Consider the following 21,262-nt stretch of genomic DNA (forward strand, 5'->3'; position numbering starts at 1 on the left):
CAACAAAGGAGTATCTGTCAGTTACTGACCTTGCAGCCTGCATCTTAGACCGATTCCCTTGGCTCTGGTGTGTGTTCTAGGACCCTGTTCTTCAAATTCCTGTTGAACCTGAAGCTGTGAGTTTGGTCTAATTGGTATCTGGACTTCAGTCTGCCAGCTTGACAACCTGAGGCCTGGAAATTACTTGTGTCTGCCTGCTGAGTGTCTCCAATCAGGGCAAGAGGCTACAGACTTCCTTCCCACATCTTTTTCCCAAACTGAAACAGTTATGGATGGTGCTCCTTTTCCTGCTGTAGGACTCCACATGTAATGAGTGTAGCACATGGGGCCTGACAAACAGCCCCCTTCATGGCCACTTGGGCTCAGGAAAACAACCCAGGCAGGAAGGCTGACGCCCTCTTCCTCTTGTGCCGTGCTTCCTAGTTGAATTGGGCCCCAGAGCCTTTGAGACCTTTATTTCCCTGTCGTTAACCATGACTGCATGTCAGATGTAGATATTGCATCCCAACTTCTGTTCCTTGTGTTGCCTAGTTTAGTCCATCCAGATAAAATCTTGACTCCCCCCAATTTATTGTGCTTTTGTTGAAGACAAAAAAATGCTTACGTTCAGTGAAGGGTGCGTTGGACCTGCAAGAGAGAGCACAGAAGAGAGGTGTGGGTTAAACAGCTGGCGTGTTTTATGCTGTGGAGTCTCTTAGGAGCAGCAGGATGTGGGCACCTGTTTGAGACATCATGGCATGTTAGAGAAAAAGGGCAGGTATTTTATATCCCACTTTTCACTACCTGAGGGAGTCTCAAAGCAGCTTACAATCTCCTTCTTTTCCTCTCCCTCCAACAGACACTCTGTGAGGTAGGTAAGGCTGAGAGAGCCCGGAGAGAACTGGAACTAGCCCAAGGTCACCCAGCTGGCTACATGTGGAGGAGGAATGAGGAATCAAACCTGGTTCTGCAGATCAGAGGCTGCCTGTCTTAACCACTACACCAAGCTGGCTCCCAAACTAGGACAAGGGTTAGGTGAGGGAGATATTTCTCCATTTTTGCTACTCCACCTGCACAGAAATACTCCCCATGCTGCACAAAGACAGAGACTTAACTCCCCCACAGTGCTATTTCATTGTGGCCATCTGCTTGGGAATAGGGCAGGAGCCCTTCCTCGTCCCACAAAGGTATTCTGAGCCCAAATGGACTCTCTTTTGGTTTTCTAACAGCTATTCCCTGCTGTGGCTACACCCTGATCTAAAGGCACCAATTTGGTATTCCTAAACAGAGTTACGCCTTTTGAAATCCATGGAAGTTAATCCATTTTAAAAGGTACAGCTCTGTTTAGGATGGCACTGACAGAATCTTAGCCACCACCTCACCTGAAATAGATGAAAAGGAGAAAGAGTGCTGAGTAACACCCAAAGTGAGGGCTATTGGGGGCAAGTCAGTGAGAAAGAGCTTCATTAGATGCAGGGCAATGGAGTGTTAGCTCCAGAGAACTCCGACCATCAATAGTTGAATTCTGCAATCTTTATGAAATGTCTTTTCTTTCATAGACCTTATTCTACAGTGTTTGCAAAAATGCAGAAGGTTGGAGGGGCATTCAAAGTGAGAGTGGTGCACCAAACAGCTGATCATGACAGGTGCACCACCTGCTCTCTTTAAATCCCTCCTTAAGCTTGGAGGGGGGGATTTGAAGGGAGAGGCGTGCCTGACACTATCAGCCGCTTGGTGGGCACTCTCTTCCCCCCCTCTCAGGCAGTGGAGATGGATATGAACAAAAAAACCTCTGAAACTTTTCAGATTCGGCTTAATTGATTCGGCTGAATCTGAAAAAATGATGGGGTATTCGTGCAAATTGTTCTGGGCTCAATCTGAAACGATGAAATTTTGTGTGCGTGTGCACACATGCCAAGTATTCACACAGTCCTAAGTGTCAGGTTTTGTTGCTTTTCAGGCTCTTTGTTTGTTTGTTCGTTCATTCATACCCCAACTTTCCCTCCAGTGGGAACTCAAAAATTTAGTAGCTTTATATTCAAAGGTAAAGGATGGCAATAAATTGATTTGTTGACAGAACAGCAGAAAGCTTGGCTCTTCAGAATGGAATCTCAGGGCCAATGTTGCCGATACAATGAAGGGACATGGCTTTGTGGTAAAGCATCTGCCTGGCATGCAGAAAGTCCCAGGTTCAATCCCTGGCATCTCCCATTAAAGAGGACCAGGAATTTGGGGATGTGAAATATCTCTGCTCAATATACTGGAAGGCCACTGCCAGTCAGAGGACAAGACTGACTTTGCTAGACCAAAGGTCTGACTCAGGATAAAGCTGCTCTACTTGCCCCCCTCTCTGTTTGAAATTGTTTGCTGTTACGACAGGCTATGTGGGGTTTGGCCAAGAAAGGAGCCAAATACTCACTCTGAAACTGTCCCAAACGGCACGTGGGTCACATGGGCCTGAGATGCGAAGACGGATGCAAGAAGAGCCACATGGTCACTGAGAGCTCAGTTTGCCCCTAAGGAGGAGAAAACCAGAAATGGAAAATTCAGCGCTCGTTTTACCAGGGGGACCAGAGACGAAGGCTGCCAAAGAGCCATTGTGCTCCTGCTAGCTTTCCCCCCGCCCCCCTTTGCTCCTTAATTGCTTTGGGCACAATTTCCAAAAAGCTTTACCGCTGGAAATCCCCAAGTGAACAGAGCACCGAGTGTCTTCCTGAGGGTTAGCATACATATGCCAAGCACTAACTCATACGTTCTCCAAGGCACTCTGACTTGATCACACTGCAGACGCCTGGCTTTTTCCATGTGTGTAGCATGTTACAAAGCCACGACGGGCACTCCAGTTTCCCTTGATGGATTTTACGGAGGGGATAGCTGGCACCAGCTCACAGTGTGCCATCCAAGTTCCACATTCTTCACAGCGAGGGCAAGCCCAAAACAAATCACGCCATCATTAAGTCAAGTGGCTAGCCAGAGACCGAGGGCTCAGGTCTGTTTACCTGCTCCTACCTGCAAAGGTCAGCCCCCCCCCAAATAGTCCCACAATGATGAAGAATATTGGGGCAAGGGTTGTCCTCCACAAGGAAGGCAATGTTTGGTGTACAGAATGCCCAGCAGAATTCACTGTCACTTTGGCACTGCTAGCTTAAAATAACTGATTTCAAAGAATAACAGACACCCGGTGAGGTAGGGGGGGATGAGAGATCTCTAAGAGAGTTGCTCTGAGAGAACTGTGACTGACCCCAGGTCACCCAACTGGCTGCACATGAAGGAGTGGAGAGTCAAACCCAGTTCTCCAGATTAGAGGCTGCCACTCTTAACTATGACACCAAGTTGGCTCCCACTGAACAGCACATCTGGGGATGTAATTAATTGGGCTCAGCCATGAGACCAAAGGTATCTTACCAAATATACAAAGGAAAAAAAGTCACACCTGTGGAAGTAAAGGAGAGAAGAAGAGCTGGTGCTTTGCCCCCAGTTCTCACAACCCAAAGGAGTCTCAAAATGGCTGACAATCTCTTTCCTTTCCCCACAATAGACACCTTGAGAGAACTCTTGAGAGAACTGTGACTGGCTCAAGGTCACCCAGCTGGCTGCATGTGGAGGAGGAGTGGGGGATCAAACCCAGTTCTCCAGATTAGAGGCCGCCATTCTTAACCACCTCACCAAACTGGTTCTCGAGATCGCAAACTGTATATAAACTGCTGGTATGCAAGAATCTGAAAAATCTGACTTTCCAGACCAGGCCCTGCCAGTTCAATATCCCAGAAAATTCATAAACAAGGCATACAAATAATACATTCTTCCTCTCTAGAATCCATTCCCAAGAGGAAATATCATTCTTTTGAACCTTATGGTCAAAAACGTCCAGGTAGTGACTGGAGACCTGGGATTGGAAGGTGAGCTGTCTTGTATTAGACCCCATGGAAGCCCCTTCCCAAGCCCTACCACCCTCTTCAGGCTTTGCCACTCAAATATCCAGATAGTTCATAATCCATAACCTGGAGAGTTCATTCAATTAATACAGCTCATAGTCATAGAGAAATCTACTCACCATGGATTGGTTCAACCCTTTTAGAAAACCATTGCCTCTCAGCACATCTTGTGCCACTGGATTCCATAGATTAATTGATTACGTGTTGCCTACAGCAGGGGTAGTCAACCGGGGGTCCTCCAGATGTTCATGGACTACAGTTCCCATGAGCCCCTGCCAGCAAATGCTGGCAGGGGCTCATGGGAATTGTAGTCCATGGACATCTGGAGGACCCCCGGTTGACTACCCCTGGCCTACAGTACCTTAAGGCTGCAAATCAGCTTTCTATGTGCAAAACCTGCATCTTGGTCTGCATTCACACCTATATCCAGCCAAGTCACATGGCACATGTGAGCACTGCAGCGCGGGGATTAGTTAAACCTTCCTCTCGCCACCCCTATTTGTTTGTTTGTTTGTTGGATTTATATAAAGCCCTCCCTGAAGGCTCAGAGCAGTTTGAACCAGGCCCCTGCACGGCTTCATTTTCAAAACAGTGTTACTTCAGTTTTGCTTCTTCAGATGTGACTGAGGAGCCTGGAGTCATTTCTACAAACTTGAGAGCCAGCTTGGTGTAGTGGTTAAAGAGCAATGTATTCTAATATGGAGAACTGGGTTTGATTCCCCACTCCCCCTCTATGTGCAACCAGTTGGTTGACTTTGGGTTTGCCACGGTTCTCTTAGAGCTGTCCTCCTAGAGCAGTTCTCTCAACCCCCACCTCCCTCACAGGGTGTCCATTGTGGGGAGAAGAAGGTTATGGAATTGTAAGCCGCTTTGAGACTCCTTTGGGTAGTGAAAAGCGGGGTACAAAAAGACAGCTCTTTCTAGCTGCTTCTTTAGAAATCTGTTATGGCAGACCATGAGTTCAGCCACCCAAGTGAAAATGTTATAGCAAGAAGAACAACCTTCTGACAAGTTGCATCCAGCGAGCCAAATAAAGGGTCAAACTTAATATAATCTTTCCACCCCTCCCCAGGTCATGCAATAAAACGGACTTTTAAAAATCTGACAGCTTAAAGCTTCTTCACATACTATATCCAGGATGCACTTTTAAGAAAAATCTCAGGTCTATCTCCCCCAGACAAAGTGCCGATGTGCCAAACAAGCATGAAAAATAATATATATTATGGTAAAAGACTCCTCAGAACGAGAGCTAGGCTTGGCTGCCCTTCCATGTTGAACGCAAGCATGCTGCCAAGGAATCCCAGATTTTAAAGTCATTTACTTCTTTGGGAAATGTGTATGTCGGCTTGTCAAGAGAGCCTGCTCGAGGTAGCTTACAAAATAATATATTTCTATTATACAATCATAAAACATGACACCCATTAAAAAAACAAACAAATAGCTTTTGAATCCCCCGTTGAGGCCTAAAGGTCCACTTAAAGCATATGACTCCATTTAAACTCCAGTTCTGTGGCAATAGAATCATAGAATCACAGAATCATAGAGTTGGAAGGGGCCATACAGGCCATCTAGTCCAACCCCCTGCTCAACGCAGGATTAGCCCTAAGCATCCTAAAGCATCCAAGAGAAGTGTGTATCCAACCTTTGCTTGAAGACTGCCAGTGAGGGGGAGCTCACCACCTCCTTAGGCAGCCTGTTCCACTGCTGAACTACTCTGACTGTGAAAAATTTCTTTCCTGATATCCAGCCTATATTGTTGTACTTGTAGTTTAAACCCATTACTGCGTGTCCTCTCCTCTGCAGCCAATGGGAACAGCATCCTGCCCTCCTCCAAGTGACAACCTTTGAAATACTTAAAGAGGGCAAGATAATTTTGAATTTAAAACAAAAACATAAGCGTGACCAACAGGATCAGGCCAACTTCCATTTAGCCCAGCCGATGAGGCTGCAGCCCTCACAACTCTTTCCTGGGAGAAAGCCTCAAGGATTAAAACAGGAGGGATATCATTAAGTCTGCGGGTTCAACAGACCCAGACTCGGCTCTTCGAAAACAATCAACTATCAGCTCTTTATTCATTTCCAGCCAGAAACACTGAGCAAAGAACATACGCACAACACAAACTTATAGCCCAGGCCACCCAACGGTTCATAAGAACGAGAGTATGTAATTGGTTCAGTGATGATCCTCCATTTGCATAGTGTTCAAGATCGGCACCATTCAGTCCACATACACAACAGATATCTAAGCAATCCGCTTTAGGATTGCTCCCGAAATATCCCCAATGGGTGACATGGCCAAATCTGTCATTCTAGCTCCCCAACTCTTCTGCGAAATGAAGTCTTGTGACATTAGCAAAAGGGATCAAACAGGATTCTTGGTGCACTACAACTCCCAGGATCCTCTGGGAGAGGCCATGACACTTACTGATCTCAAACTGATACCTTTGTGGCATTGCTATACCCTGCAACTCTCCTGGGGTCTGTTGGATGCCCTCCTTGTCATCCTTGAGCAGCACAATTTGGGATTCCCATGTCTGCTTAGGTGATTGACAGCAACCCCACAATACCCTGCTATCCATTTACAATTCCTGGTTCAAATCTGCAGTAATGGAGCTGGCAGAGAGAGGAGCAGTTAGGATGTCCACCTCACATCCTGGCTTTGGTTGCTACAGCAACTTGTCCCTGTCTCTCTTCTTGTAAGTCCCAAAATTAGCTCCCAGTGTACAAGAGGCTGCTTCCTACAAGAAACCAGAGCCCAGGTATCACAAGACAGTTCTATTCTTATCCTCCCTTTCCAGCAAAGAGGTGACCTGCATGTTTGGCTGCAGAAGAAGCAGCTTTGGGGAGAGAGCAAAACCTTTCTTTTTCTCAGTACTTTCTGATTCTCTTTCAACTGCAACTTTCTCTTAGCTCTGACCTCCGTCTGAAAGTCTTGCGCCTAGAGAAGAGTCTCTCTTTCTCATGGTTCTAGGCAGGAATGCGAGTTGATAGGACGAACCATTGGGAGCTTTTCCAGATGCCACTCTCTAAGCTTGCCAACCTCAAGGTGGTGGCAGGAGAGCTCCTGGCATTACAACTGCTCCCCAGGTTGCAGTTTCCAGGTGGAAGCCCAGGCAAACCCGATACTGTCAGAGCTTGGAAGCTAAGCAGGACTGACTCTGGCAAGAATCTGGATGGGAGACCTCCAAGGATTTGGGTGGTAGTCCCTCAAAGGAACACTAGAGGACATGAGGTGGAGACAGGAAATGGCAAATCACCGGCAAACATCTCACCTAGCCAGGATCTCCTAGCTACATGACACACTATATGAAATATAGTATTTCGTGGTATTCGGCGAATACCATGGACAGCCAAAGTTACCAACAAGATAGTTTTAGAGAGGAGCAAACCAACTATGTCATTAGAAGGGAAGATATTATGGCTAAAGCTCACTTACTTTGGGCACATCACATAATCAAACTCGTTAGAAAAATCATTAATGCTCGGCATGGTCAGAAGCAAAAGGAAACGTGGCTGCCAAAGGATCCACTGGCTCGACAGGATCGAAGCCAATACAGGGATGATCATGAACCAACTAAAAGAAGCAGTCATGGACAGAAACGTATGGCGAAAACTTTCCTATAGAATCTCCAAGGGTTGGACACAACTGAACAAATAACATCATCATATGAAATATAAATAAACAAATCCAGGTGACAGCAATCAGTTCCTTTGGAGAAAATAGCCACTTTGAAAGGTAGACTGAATGGTATTATACCCCACTGATGTCGTCCTCTCCCCAAACTCCACCCTCCTCTGGCTCCACCCCCAAAATCTCCACATATTTCCAAACCCTAGTTGGCAATCTTACCAGTGTAGGAGAATAGCTAGTGTATCACAAGCATGGATAATAAAGCCACTGTTGTGACATTAGAAGAACCACCATTGTGTTCACATGCCTTTACAAGAGTACCGTAATGGATGTGGACCTGGTATGACTACAAGAGACAATATGCAAAACAGGGCTTGAGAAACCGACCAATAGACATTGAGAACTCATGAACTTTATGAGCCAATCTGAAGGCTCCACTAAGGGCCAATCAGGGCTCTTGGCGGGCCATCTGAAAGGGTATATAAGTTGGGGGGTTGCCCCATGTTTCTTGTTTGGTATAGCTGGAGTTGATTGCTGTTACTACTAATAAAGAGAGTTGTTTTCAAAGAACTTCTGAGTCTGCCTTCACTGAACCTGCAGGCTTAACAAGTAGCTTTATTGGGGATCTAAAATACAAAGCAGGTTGAATCCACGAGAATGAAAGCATTCTTGAATCAGCTGGCATGTTCAGAAAAGAACAAATACACCCGCTTGCATTGCATTCTAATCCTTACAGCAGCAAAAGTTTCCAAGGCACCCTCCACTCACACAAAACTCCACTAATCTGATCACAGTTCCTGAGGTTAAGCATCTTCTATGGCATATTAATGGCGTCAAAGAAGGGTGGGGAAGAACAGCTCTGCCACAGTTTAGGAAACCTTGGCTTACCAAATCTTCTTGGAGGAAATTCCTAACATTTACAGACAACTAAGCAAGTGTTAAACAAACTTCCTTTGAACAATACAAAAGCACCCAGGAAAAGAAGTCAAAGATCATTAGAACTGTCTTCAATCTTGGTGTAGACAGCCATCTTGGTGTAGTGGTGGCCTCTAATCTGGAGGACCAGGTTTGATTCCTCCCTCTTTCACATGCATCCAGCTGGGTGGCCATGGGCCAGTTACAATTCTCTCAGAGCTCTCTCAGCCTCACCTACCTCACAGGGTGTCTGTTGTGGGGACAGGAAGAGTATGTGATTGTAAGCCACTTTGAGCCTCCTTTGGAAGCAGGGTACCAAAACAGCTCTTCTTCTACTTTCCTAAATATATGTACAGTCAATGAAATTATATTAATATAGGATACTCTCATAAGCCATTTTAACGGCCTGATAACCGTTGCTTTTCCCTTTTTTTGTTTTCGCCTGCTATGTTCTAGCACTTGTCAAAAAAGATTCTCCTGCAGTTATGATGCTCCACAGCAAGTTTACAGCAGTCGTCGGAATTTGTTTCAAAATGTGCCAGTGCAGCAGAAGCTGAAGATCACCAAGAGTGGCCATCTTGCAGTGTAATCCTACATTGGAGTCCGGTAGCTCCTTAAAAGACCAACATGATTTCCACTGTAATCCTAATAGGGTTATACCCTTGTAAGACAACTGAAGCTAATGAGTCTGCTTAGAATTAGAATTGCAAGCTGCTGGGTGCAAATCAGATTTGAAGATGTCCCTTAGGCTCTTGGGATGAAAGAGCAAAAACTGAAAACAGAAAAATCTGATAATATAGCAGTTCATCACTGCTTGTTTCCCATCTACCCACCATGTAAGTTCTATTGAATTTGTGCCCTGTAAGACTGAGAGCAGCAAGAAAACAAGGTGGGCTTTATATTGAGGCTGGAGAATAATTTTATATCATGCAGTAGAAAGCATACAAGCAAAATTGGTTACTCCCTCTCTACACAAAGGAGTAACTGCAACAGAACTTTACACTCTGGGCCCCCACACCTGTGGGACCATCAATCTCTTTATGCCCCCCCCCCCCACAGGGCTTTAGGCTCAGTGGGTATGAATTTGTTGGAGGTCCCTGGCCCAAGGGAGGTTCGCCTGGCCTCGACCAGGGCCTTTTCAGTCCTGGCCCCTACCTGGTGGAATGAGCTCCCGGGAGAGCTGTGGACCCTCTGTTGGAGGTTCCACAGTTTCACAGGGCCTGCAAAATGGAGCTCTTCCAATAGGTTTTTGGTTGAGGCCAGGGCAAAGAAGATCAGGGCCCCTCACATAGGTCATCAGCTCTTCCTAGGAAGATCTCCCCTGAGGCTCGCTTACAGACAATTTGTGAGACAGGAAGGAGGGGGGAGTTTTACAGGGGGTTAATTGGGGATTTTAATATTATTTATGGGGTGTTATGTTTGTGTTGTGGACTGCCACAAGCCATTTTGGGAGTGGCAGTATAGAAGCTAAACCGTGAATATAAATAAAAATAAAACTTCAGGCAGAAAACAGATTCTCTACCGCTTTGTAAACTCAACTCTACTAACAGTTACACGGAACTGGTTCTTCTCACACAGGTAGATGACTGCTTCTTTTCTTCTACAGGAAGCAGCAGCACCTATGTGGCAAAACTCAAATCAGAAATATGTGGGATAACTCACTTTCAATGCACTTTAGCCATTGTCTGCGGCTGGATCGCCCAATGCAAAAAGGAAAACCTACTTGCAAATGGTCATGAAAATGCATTGGCAGTGCATTATTCAGTGTGGGTGGAAGCAGCCCAAGAGGAGAACTTTAAAGCCGGTGGAGGGCATTTGGGGCTGCAGCATTGGGGGGCGGGGGAATAGAACGGTGGCACTCAGCAGACAGAAATCTTTTCCTCTAAGTGTTCCAAGGCACTTAGGCAATGTTGTGAAGGACACCTGGTGAAATGTTGCTGCAGTCCCTGGTGAGAAAGGTCAGTGTGAGCAGTAGGGTTGTGGGCTCCAGCGCACTTTGGCCGCTTCGGCGATCACTGAAGCCCAAAGCGGCCAGCACCACAGCGTGGAGGGGCAGCACCACCACTGGCATGTTAGCTGGTGCATGCAGGCAGGCACAGAGTACTGGCGCCCTCCCTCCCTTCCGCGCTGTGGCGCTGGCCTCTTCGGGCTTCAGTGATCACTGGAGCAGCCAAAGCACACCAGAGCGCACCAACCTAGTGAGCAGATTCCAGTGGAAATGTTTCACACCCTTTGGGAACGTAAAGTTTCCCGGCACAATATAAATTTATTTATTGCATGGCATATGTAGTGCTGCCAGGAGATTTGAGGATGGTCTGGTGCCAGGCAAGAGATGTTCGGAGGTGGTTTGCCATTGCAAACCTCTGCATTGTAACTAGGGATAGGCAGTTAAGTTTGGTTAAGCTAAAAAGTACCTGAATCTATGCTGATCTGGGTACTTTCTGGCCATATCCAAATCAAATTGCAAATCAGTTTTATCTGAATAGTGCTTTCTCAATTTGGATGTGATCTGGTGACTTGGCCTCTCCGTTATAACCTATGCAGGTTTTAGCTACTGGTATAGCTCAACAGAGGCCTTGACGCTTTTTCTTACTATAGGAAACAATGGAGGTCAGATGGGGCACCCTCTTTGGGCGCCCCTAGAATTGGACCCCCTGGTCCAATCCTTTTGAAACTTGGGTTTTTTTCTGAGGATTTGGTACCTCCAACCCCACCTCCTGGCAAATAGATGGGGAAGAAATGGAGATAGTGACAGATTTTATTTTCCTGGGCTCCAATATCACTGCAGATGGGGACTGCAGCAAAGAAATTAAAAGACGCTTGCTCCTGGGGAGGAAAGCTATGGCAAATCTAGACAGCATCCTAAAAAGCAGAGACGTCACCCTGCAAACAAAAGTGCGTTTAGTCAAGGCTATGGTCTTCCCAGTTGCAATGTATGGCTGCGAAAGTTGGACCATAAGGAAGGCCGAGCGTCAAAGAATTGAGGCTTTTGAACTCTGGTGCTGGAGAAGACTCTTGCGAGTCCCTTGGACTGCAAGACGAACAAACCGGTCAGTCCTAGAGGAGATCAGCCCTGACTGCTCTTTAGAAGGCCAGATCCTGAAGATGAAACTCAAATACTTTGGCCACCTCATGAGAAGGAAGGACTCCCTGGAGAAGAGCCTAATGCTGGGAGCGATCGAGGGCAAAAGAAGAAGGGGATGACAGAGAATGAGGTGGCTGGATGGAGTCAGTGAAGCAGTAGGTGCAAACTTAAATGGACTCCGGGGAATGGTAGAGGACAGGAAGGCCTGGAGGATCATTGTCCATGGGGTCGCGATGGGTCGGACACGACTTCGCACCTAACAACAACAACAACAACAACAACCCCACCTACCAGACCATGGAATAGACTAAACGGCAACATTTCCCATTGACTTTAATGGCGTAACTGGTTTTAATGGGCCAGAATTGTTCCAGCTGAATCTGAATAATCCAGAATCTGAATCGCTATACCGAACCATTGATTCAGGTGATTCGGATTTAGCCGAATCCCAAAAGTACCACATTGTTATTCGGTGCACATCCAAATCCCTTGATGTTCCTTGAAGGAACTACTACCCAAACCCTTCGACATCTCCCACTGCCTGCCTCTGTGTCATGACACCTAGAGTTCCTTGGAGGAACTCCATCCAAATTCTTGGAGGTTGCCCATCCAAATACTAGCCAGGGTTGACCCTGCTTAGCTTCCAAGATCTGAAAAGATCATGCTTGTCTGGGCTATCCAGGTCAGGGGTATTTTTATTCTTCTTCTTCATGGCACAAAGTAGCCTATGAACTAAATGGTCAATTACTTCACAGTTGAGCTACACCAAAAAATCCTATGTCAATAAAATATCAATATGCAAAATCAAACCAGCAAATCATTCAAATCGTCATTAACTGAAGGTTGGGAAATATCCGAAGACTTCAGGGGTGGAGCCAGAAGTGGGCGGGATTTGGGGCTGGGGAGGGGGTCTCAGTGGAGAATATTGCTATGGAGTCCACCCTCCAAAGCAGCCATTTTCTCCAGGGGAACTGATCTCTTTAGCTTGGTGAAGAGCTATCATTCCAGGAGATCCTCAGGCCCCACCGAGGACTAGAATCCTTAACAACCCCTCTAGACTGCAGTGCCTTGGGCAGCCACTAGGGCTGTTTGCACAGCTGAGCCAGTCTTGGCACAGAGTTTAATCAAAGCAACCCTCAAGGAGATCTAAATGGCAGCTGGACACTAAAACCACCTGATCAGACAGCCATTGGGCCAGAATATGCCATATTCCTCCCCCCCCCCAATCACACCAGTTAATTATATTGAAGGGATTTTCATTCCCTGCTTGTCCTAGCCTCAAAGAAAGCTTAGCCCTGAGGTAAGCTCTCCAGATGGCCAACAGCCCTGGCTGGATCCACTCCCACCCAGTCTAAACTGGATTGCACAAGCTCCCGGCAAAGTAAAAAGAGAGATTCGCCAGCACTCACAGCTGCCCAGCCAAAAGGCCAGGCCTTGGGGTGGCAGCCAACCCTTTCATTTTGTCTCTTGTTCCTTGTTCTTTCTTTCTCTTCTTTTTTTTAATCAAAGCGCTTCTCCAGGCGTCTTCCTCCCCCTTCTCGGCAGCCAAAGGGAAAGAGATTACTCTGGCTTGAATGAGTCAAGGGCCGTTTTAGAGGCCTTGTGCCCAGGGCCTCCACGCAAGAGACACCTGCTGCAAAGCCTGCTCTTAGGCCTCCAGAGGAGAGGGAGAAAGCGTGAGGCCAGGGAAGCCAGCCATGTTCCCGGGTTTAAAAATAGGCCTCTGCAGTGCTAGAGGAGAGAAGCAGGCCTTTGGCAAAGGCGGTTATTAAAATAGATGCCTACATGGGACAGCTGGTTGCGCTCGCTCTGATAATTCCAGCCCTGGAAATTATCCTACTCTGGAGGCCTTTGGTGCTTCCCCAGTGGTAGCTCAGGACCTTTCGGCAGGGCCCATTGGAAAGACCACTCAACTATATTTCAGCATTGGTGCAATTCTATCTCAAGCCCATTCTCAAGGCCGGTAGCCCAGCGTTACAGGAAGAGTCATATGTATGCCAGCCTCTAGGTGGGACCTGGGATGCTCCGGAATTACAGTTCTTCTCCAGACTAAAGTGCCCAGTTTCCCTGGAGAAAATGGCTGCTTTGGAGGGTGGGCTCTAGGCACTGAAGCCCCTGTATTCATAGAAATCATATGGTTGGAAGGGACCTCCTGGGTCATCTAGTCCAACCCCCTGCACTATGCAGGACACTCACAACCCTATCGCTCATCCACTGTAACCTGCCACCCCCTTGAGCCTCCGTCAGATGGCTATCCAGCCTCTGCTTAAAAATCTCCAAAGATGGAGAACCCACCACCTCCCGAGGAAGCCTGATCCATTGAGAAACCGCTCTGTCAGGAACTTCTTCTGGATGTTTAGACATAATTTCTTTTGAATTAATTTCACTCCCTTGGATCTGGTCCGTCCTTCTGGGGCAAGAGAGAACAACTCTGCTCCATCCTCTACATGGCAGCCTTTTATTATTATTATTATTATTATTATTATTATTATTATTATTATTATTATTATTATTATTATTATAAGATTTATAGCCCGCCTCTCCCTTGTGGCTCGTGGCGGGTAACAATATCACAAATCCCCATTAAAACCCCATAAAACAATAATAACATTGCCAATATTGCCAGCATGGAAAGAACGGCAGCTCAACTCCCCCCCTCCCTCCCTCCCACTACTAGCAGGTGGAGAGGAGGTCCTGATGATGTTTTGCTTCGGGTCCAGAACCCGAGTCCCCGGGGGAGGCATAGATCTATTATCTTTTAAATACTTGAAGATGGCTATTAAATCCCGTCTCAGTCGCCTCCTCTCCAGGTGAAATAGACCAAGCTCCCCCAACCTTTCCTCATACGCGGTGGTCCCTAACCACCGGGCCGTAGCCCGGTGCCGGGCCGCGAAGGCCCTGGCACTGGACCGCGCGCAGGCCACGCATGCGCATTTGTGCCATCCCCACCGCCGCCGGTCCGCAGCCTGGAAAAGGTTGCGGACCACTGCTCATACGTCTTGGTCTCCAAACCCCTCACCATTTTTGTTGCCCTTCTCTGGACACGCTCCAGTTTGTCCACATCCCTCTTCAACAGGCTCAACCCCCAAATCTCCAGGAGTTTCCCATCCTGGATCTGGAAACACTAACCTCCCATCCCCCGCTGATGGCCAGTTACTACTAAATCGCTTTGCCTGAGGTCTCCACTTCCTCTCTACTGTGCTGCATCCTGTCCTCTCTATTGGCTAGATTCCTGCTGTGGCCCTCGTCTTCCCCCCTTCCCCTACCACACAGCTGTCATATGCACAGAAAACTACTCCTACAAACCTGCAGGCATCGTGGAGTGCCAAGGCAGTGCCCAGAGATACAAACAGCAGGAGGTTTTCTCAACTTGCTCGAGGCACTTCTGAGGAACCCATTTTTCCAGTGACCAGATTAAAATGTTGTCACAAAAGCTGTTGCCACCTAGCTGATGCTCCCAAGGTTGCCATGACATAGGGGTCCCCAATTTGTTGAGCCCACAGGTCATTTCTGAGAAGCAGTAGGAGGCACCTGTAGTAACATGACCCCTGCCTTAGGAGCTGGTTTTGGTAGTCTTGGTCTTAGGCTGCTACATCACTTCCGTGTTTACTAGGCACGTGCATTCAAGTTTTCTAGGTGAAATACAGATTCTCTAATCTTTTTCAGTTTACCTATATACTTGACCCGAATAAAATAAGAATTATCTGGCTTATATTCAGTCATATTCAACTAGGCTGATCAGCTTCTCCCCAACCCACACTTCCAAATTTTGTTTCCCTCCCATGTCCAAGTGGGAGGAAGCCAAAGTGTTCCCTGAAATGGCTGCCAGCCATTTAAACCTAGCAGTTTGGCAGGTCCACCCATCAGCTGTTAAATTTAAATGGTCAGCAACCATTTAAACCATCCCTTTTGCTTCCCCCCTTTTAAACCAAGAGAAGATTCCTCACAAAATGGTTTACCTTTTCAATCGCCTTGATTTGGAAGAGGGGGAAGCAAAATGGATCCCTTAAATGGCTGCCAGCCAATTAAACCTAGCAGCTTGATAGATCCAGCTGACAGCCATTTATACCCTGGGCATTTATACCCTCCGTTCCGCTTCCCTCCGTCCAAATGGACAAAGGCAAAAGGGCTTGCTAAAATGGTTGCCAGCCAGCAGGTTCTGCAGGGAGGCCTGGTTCAAACCAGGGGGCCCAGAAGACCCCAAGCCCATACTGCAAAGACAGTTCTCCCTGCAGACGTAACTGTTTGTTGGGCTTTGCGAGGGAGGGTAGTTCAAATCAAGCATCCCAGCAGACCTCAAATCTGTCCTGTGGAGAGAGTTCTCTCTGCAGGATCAATTGTTTGTCAAGCTTGGTGGGGCGTGGGTTTAAATTGGGTTGCCCAGAAGACCTCAAGCCAAGCCTGCAAAGAGAATTCTCTCCACAGTATCAGCTGTTTGTCAGGCTCTGCAGGGGCATCGAAGTTCAAAATACCTGCAGCAGAAATTTTCAGAGCAGCTAGGTCTGAGTGGGGTGAATTCCTGGGTGAAGGGCATTTCTCTAAAGCCTGTACGGGGGGAGGGGGGAGCCACATCTGGAAATCTGGCTAGAGATACTCTCAACTCTGCAAGTTCTCATTTACCTTGGAAAGCATGAATCCAAAGCATGAGGCTTTGTTTGTGGTTGTGCAGACCCCCAAATTGAGGGCTTGGGGAAGGAACAGTTTATCTGTGAACATATAAGCATTCCATAGACACAAAAGTGGTAAATACAGGTGCACATCAAAAATACAAGCACAGAGAAAAATCAAATAGGATTAAACACACATTTGCCTTTCCCTGAAACGCAATGTATTTCACTGATGATCATAGTCAGGCATCTCTTACTACGGTTGGGTTAGCTGAACAAGTTTGGTTTGGTTCAAATCCATCTTTTTATCCATCAGGCATGTCTCTTTTCTAAAGCACATCAGTTCAGGACGGCTACTTCTTTTTGACAGGCTGAAAGAATATCTACCCATACAGGGGAGCATCTATTTTCTCCACACCCCGCCCTCCTGGACAAAATAAGCCAAAAAAGAAGGACAAAACTAGTCCATTACTTATGTGATGACGATGGAGCCCTACCTGTACTTTTTTCCTTGGTTGCCTAAACTATCCTACTAAACTGCTTTAGTCCTCTTCAAGAATTGGGAAAGGGAGTTTGTGTTTTTTGTCCAGCTACCTGTAGTGGCAGTTTGACCTTAACACTTGAGCATTCCCAGAGTGTGAACACAACATTCACAAAACAAAGTAGAAGACCTTTATGCAGAGTGAGGCATCATTTCATCACAGCATCACCACAAAATGGCCACCACAAGTGGCCCATTCCAAAATGGCCACTGGCAGGAACAATCACAAAATATTCAGAGGTTTCAAGCTAAGCATCCTCCCTGTGATGGAGGCAGCATTCTCAATATACATTCCACACAGACACAAACAGTTTCCTCCTGAGATATTCTGAGGCACCTTTTGCTCCAGTCAGATTGAAGAAAATCAAGATGGACTCTTGGCTTTGGGAATGAAGCAAGTGGGTACCAGAAAACACAATGGTGATCCATGAATAGGGGATCGATACCATAATATGTATAACTGGTTTACATACATGAAATAGGGCTGCTAGTTTGCCTCCTTGGGTGAACAACCTCCTTCTCTTCACCTCTCAGTATCCACTATTGCACTAATAAACAGTGGGTGCCAACAGGGATGAGGGAAATAACTTCACACAATACTGTAGTATCATTTTCTGTTGAAAAACTGGAAATTACATCACAACATCACGTAGCACTCTAGGAACACCCCAATCTCTATGATACAAACCATATCAATTGGGGGGAATATTCCTAGAGTGTCACATGATATGGTGACATCGCTTCCAGTTTTTTGCCCAGAAAATATGTCATATGATGCCATTTCCCTAACATGGATTAACCAGGCATATTCAAGATCGAGACAGCACTTTTTTTTGTTAAATCCATGGGTTCAGAGGTGTACACAGATACTGGTAGTGATTTGAACTGTTTATTAGGATCACTCCCTGAAATGGGTTGAAACAAACCTGAACTCCCTAATGGTGGGTGTAACATGGAACAAGCATGGTACAAGAAGTACTGAACTGAACTGAAGACTGAACCAACCAACCAACTCCACCCCACCCTGAAAACACCAACTTATATACACAGAGCAAACAATGGATCTTCCTGCCAGTGCACATTATTGGTCAGTTTCAGCTTAAACTGATTGGATCCATCAGTCAGGATGCAGTTGTCCTCTGGTCAATTACACTGTAAGCCCCAATTCTGCCTCGGACCTCAAGCTTGGTCCTCGGCCAGTCTACAGACACAACAGCAGGTTCTCCCTCGGTTATAACAGCCCCTAGCTAGGGTTCATGGGTAATTGATTGTACACCTTATAGCAGCAACTGGGAACTGGGATCAGAATGAAATTTTCACGTGTAGCTACACCTCCCCAGGGACATATAAATTTGGACTGCGTTCCTCTGCCAGAAGAGCTGTCTAGCAGTACAGTCATCTACTTCATATATTAAAGTATGAAGAAATATATAGTGTTCAGAACAAATGGATCAATGAATGAGTAGACCTACTGGTGTACAAACACCACAGACAAACTGTTATAGTTCATTGTCAGCTCATAGCCAAAAGCTATGGACTGAAACGGTTTTAAAATTCTATTAAAGTAAGGTGACCAGATTTTAACATTGGTAAAGTGGGACACCATAGACCAGGGTGTTCTTGATTAAAAGTTTGGTCTATACAGAGCAACAAAAAGCTTCATAGAATGAACAGAACACAAAAATATTATTGTAATATATAGTTTTTAATTTCAACATAAGTACAATTTGCCAGATGCCCCTCCAGAAGTGGGACAATCTGGTCACCTTATCTTAAAGCATTGTTAGGATCGGATTGACGTTGGCCCTTTAAAGATTTAATTCCTTTTATGAAGAGCTCTGCTGTATTAATATATCCCCCACCCCACCCCACTCCCCAAATTCCTGTTGATGTAAAACAAACAGGGCATTGCCGGTTTCAAACCTTAGAGGACAAACAAATCTGTAAGCAAATCTAATCTTCCCTCAAAGCACTTTTTAATATCCTGAATCCTCAAGCAAGTTTCCTTCTATCTCCCTACAAATAAAGAATCTTTAATGGGGACAGCTGTCAAGTCACAGCGGTCTGTGCAGGACTTCACGCCTGGAAGGAGAAGTTTTGCCAGCGTCCCTTATTTTTGAGACCCGACTTGCTTCCCTGCTCTCAGGGCAAACTACTGACACAGAATAAAGTAAAGCTAATATGACAAGGCTAGAAAATGGGATGGTTGATGGAATCGCATCACTTTAGAACAGCAGCAATCTTAGGGATGCCAGCCTCCAGGTGGGACCTAGGGATTACAGCTTACCTCCGGACTATTGAGATCAGTTCCCCTGGAGAAAATGGCTGCTTTAGAGGGGGAACTCTGTGGAATTGTACCCCGTGAAGTTGTATCACCATCCTCCGCCCCCAAATCTCAAGGAATTTATTTATGTTTGTGTGCTTATTTGCCATCCTCTCTCCGGAGATTCAAGGGAGGCTCACAACAATGCAATAAATACCTAACATTAAAAATATAATTTAGGGATTTAAATCAATTAATACATTTTAAAGCATTAAAACCAGAATCAAAACAATTACCAAGTCCTCACAATGAAGAAGAAGAGTTGGTTCTTATATGCCGCTTTTCTCTACCAGAAGGAGTCTCAAAGCGGCTTACGTTCGCTTTCCCTTCCCTCTACCCACCCTGTGAGGTAGGTGAGGCTGAGAGAGCCCTGATATTACATTTCGGTCAGGACAGCTTTCTCAGTGCTGTGGCAAGCCCAGGGTCACCCAGCTGGCTGCATGTGGAGGAGGAGTGGGGAATCAAACCCAGCTTGCCAGATTAGAAGTCCACACTCCTAACCACTACACCAATGTTATAGGAGAGAACAGGAAGACAATTGCAGGGACTCTGAGGTCTAATTTGGTGGGTTTCTGGTAGAAAGTTTGTGGTGTTGTTTCAGCCTCAACTATAGGACTGGCAGAACAACTCTTCTTCACAAGCCCTACAGAACCTATTAAGGTCTCTGTGGCCTCTGACCTCGTTCGGCAGTGTTCCAGAAGGGCAGGAGGCCGAAAAAGCCCTGGTCCTGGTTAAGGGCAATTTGATTTCCTTGTGGCTGGGGTCCCTGAGCAGATTTCAATCTCCAGCTCTTAAGGCTCCTGGGGGAACGTATAGGGAGAAGCAGCCCCATAGGGACGAAGGTCCCAGACCATTCACCCACATTGACTTGGCAACGTTCTGTAAAATGGGAGCAATTTCATATGACAAGGCTGCTGAGAGAAAGATAAGCACCGATTGTGCAGGAAGAAGAAAGAACAACTAATGTCATTTAAATGTAAGTTGCACCCTCCCATTTACATAGAAGAGCAGGCTAGGAAAGATGCCCATTAAATTACCAGCCTGCAAATGGCTTTAATAATACAGCCTGGTAATTGCCAGCAGTTGGGAAGGAAGCGGCACCGAGTGACCTTTGCCGACTTCCCTCGAGTGAGCAATGCCCAAGAACAGACGGTGATTTATGAAGCCAGGAGCTCTTTGCATCCAGAAAACTTCATTTCACGGGAGCTATGATTTGATTTAGAGTTCTGAGAAAAGCGGGCAATTATCCCGAGGTTCAGAGCTAGCAAACAGGCAGGCGGCAGGGAAATCGCTCAGGAGGGGAGGTGGGAGGAAGGAGCCCACTGTCAAGCAAATATATCCTGCACGGGTTCCACCCTCCCCCCCTCCCACAAACAAACATGCTTTGAATGAAAGCATAGACATTTAGGGGAATGTTTTCTGCAAGGTGGCACTCCGTGACTTGGACAATGTATTCTGCTTATCAAGGGAGGCTGCCCCGAATTTATTTAATTTGCAACCACCTTTCTGCCTTAGGGTTTCCAGCTCTGGATTGGGAAACACCTGGCGACTTCAGAGGTGGAGCGAGGAGTTCACAGGATTTGGGGCAGGGAACGACCTCAGTGGAGTATAATGCTATGGAGACCTTCCTCCAAAGCAACCCTTTTCTCCAGGGGAATAGACTGCTTTAGTCTGGAGATTAGCAATAATTCCAGGGGATCTCCAGGTCTCATCTAGACTTGTGAGCCCTGAGGTGGGAAATACATGGAGACTTTGGGGGTGGAGCCAGGAGTGAGCAAAATTTGGGGCACGGAAGAAATTCAGTGGAGTACAGTGCTATGGAATCCACCCTCCAAAGCAGCCATTTTCTCCAGCGGAGCTTATCTCTTTCACCTGGAGATGGGCTATAGTTCCAGGGGATTCCCAGGTACTACCTGGAGAATCACCAAGCAAATTAAAGAGAACCAAAGCAAAACAAATCTAGATAACAATGGGAAATTACTATAATATTGTTGCTATTAGACTTTGTCTTTTAGCAAGAGTCAGCTACTGACTGTCAGTTAAAGCAGGGGTAGTCAACCTGTGGTCCTCCTGATGTCCATGGACCACAATTCCCATGAGCCCCTGCCTGCGTTTGCTGGCAGGGGCTCATGGGAATTGTAGTCCATGACATCTGGAGGACCACAGGTTGACTACCCCTGAGTTAAAGCTTTAAACTGTTCACACTTGTTGATAAAGGGAATGGGCAATGGGGTCATATTTTTATA

General features: G+C 46.4%; 1 protein-coding gene across 5 annotated transcripts in view; it reads right to left on the reverse strand.

Moving 5' to 3' along the window:
• LOC143835183 (protein FAM163A-like) overlaps window positions 1-21,262 on the reverse strand; it is a 100,391-nt gene that overhangs the window by 7,374 nt on the left and 71,755 nt on the right. For 4 of the 5 annotated variants that reach the window (XM_077332435.1, XM_077332437.1, XM_077332432.1 and 1 more), the window contains 2 exons: window positions 2,399-2,495; window positions 605-627 (listed from right to left, as the gene is read on the reverse strand). The gene's annotated coding sequence lies outside the window, so the exon portion shown is untranslated. Of the gene's footprint in view, window positions 1-604; window positions 628-2,398; window positions 2,496-14,851; window positions 14,952-21,262 lie in introns of those variants that run through there. The other variant, XM_077332436.1, reaches the window with a different exon arrangement.

The sequence above is a fragment of the Paroedura picta genome, chromosome 4 (genome assembly GCF_049243985.1).
Source record: "Paroedura picta isolate Pp20150507F chromosome 4, Ppicta_v3.0, whole genome shotgun sequence".
NCBI lineage: Eukaryota > Metazoa > Chordata > Lepidosauria > Squamata > Gekkonidae > Paroedura > Paroedura picta.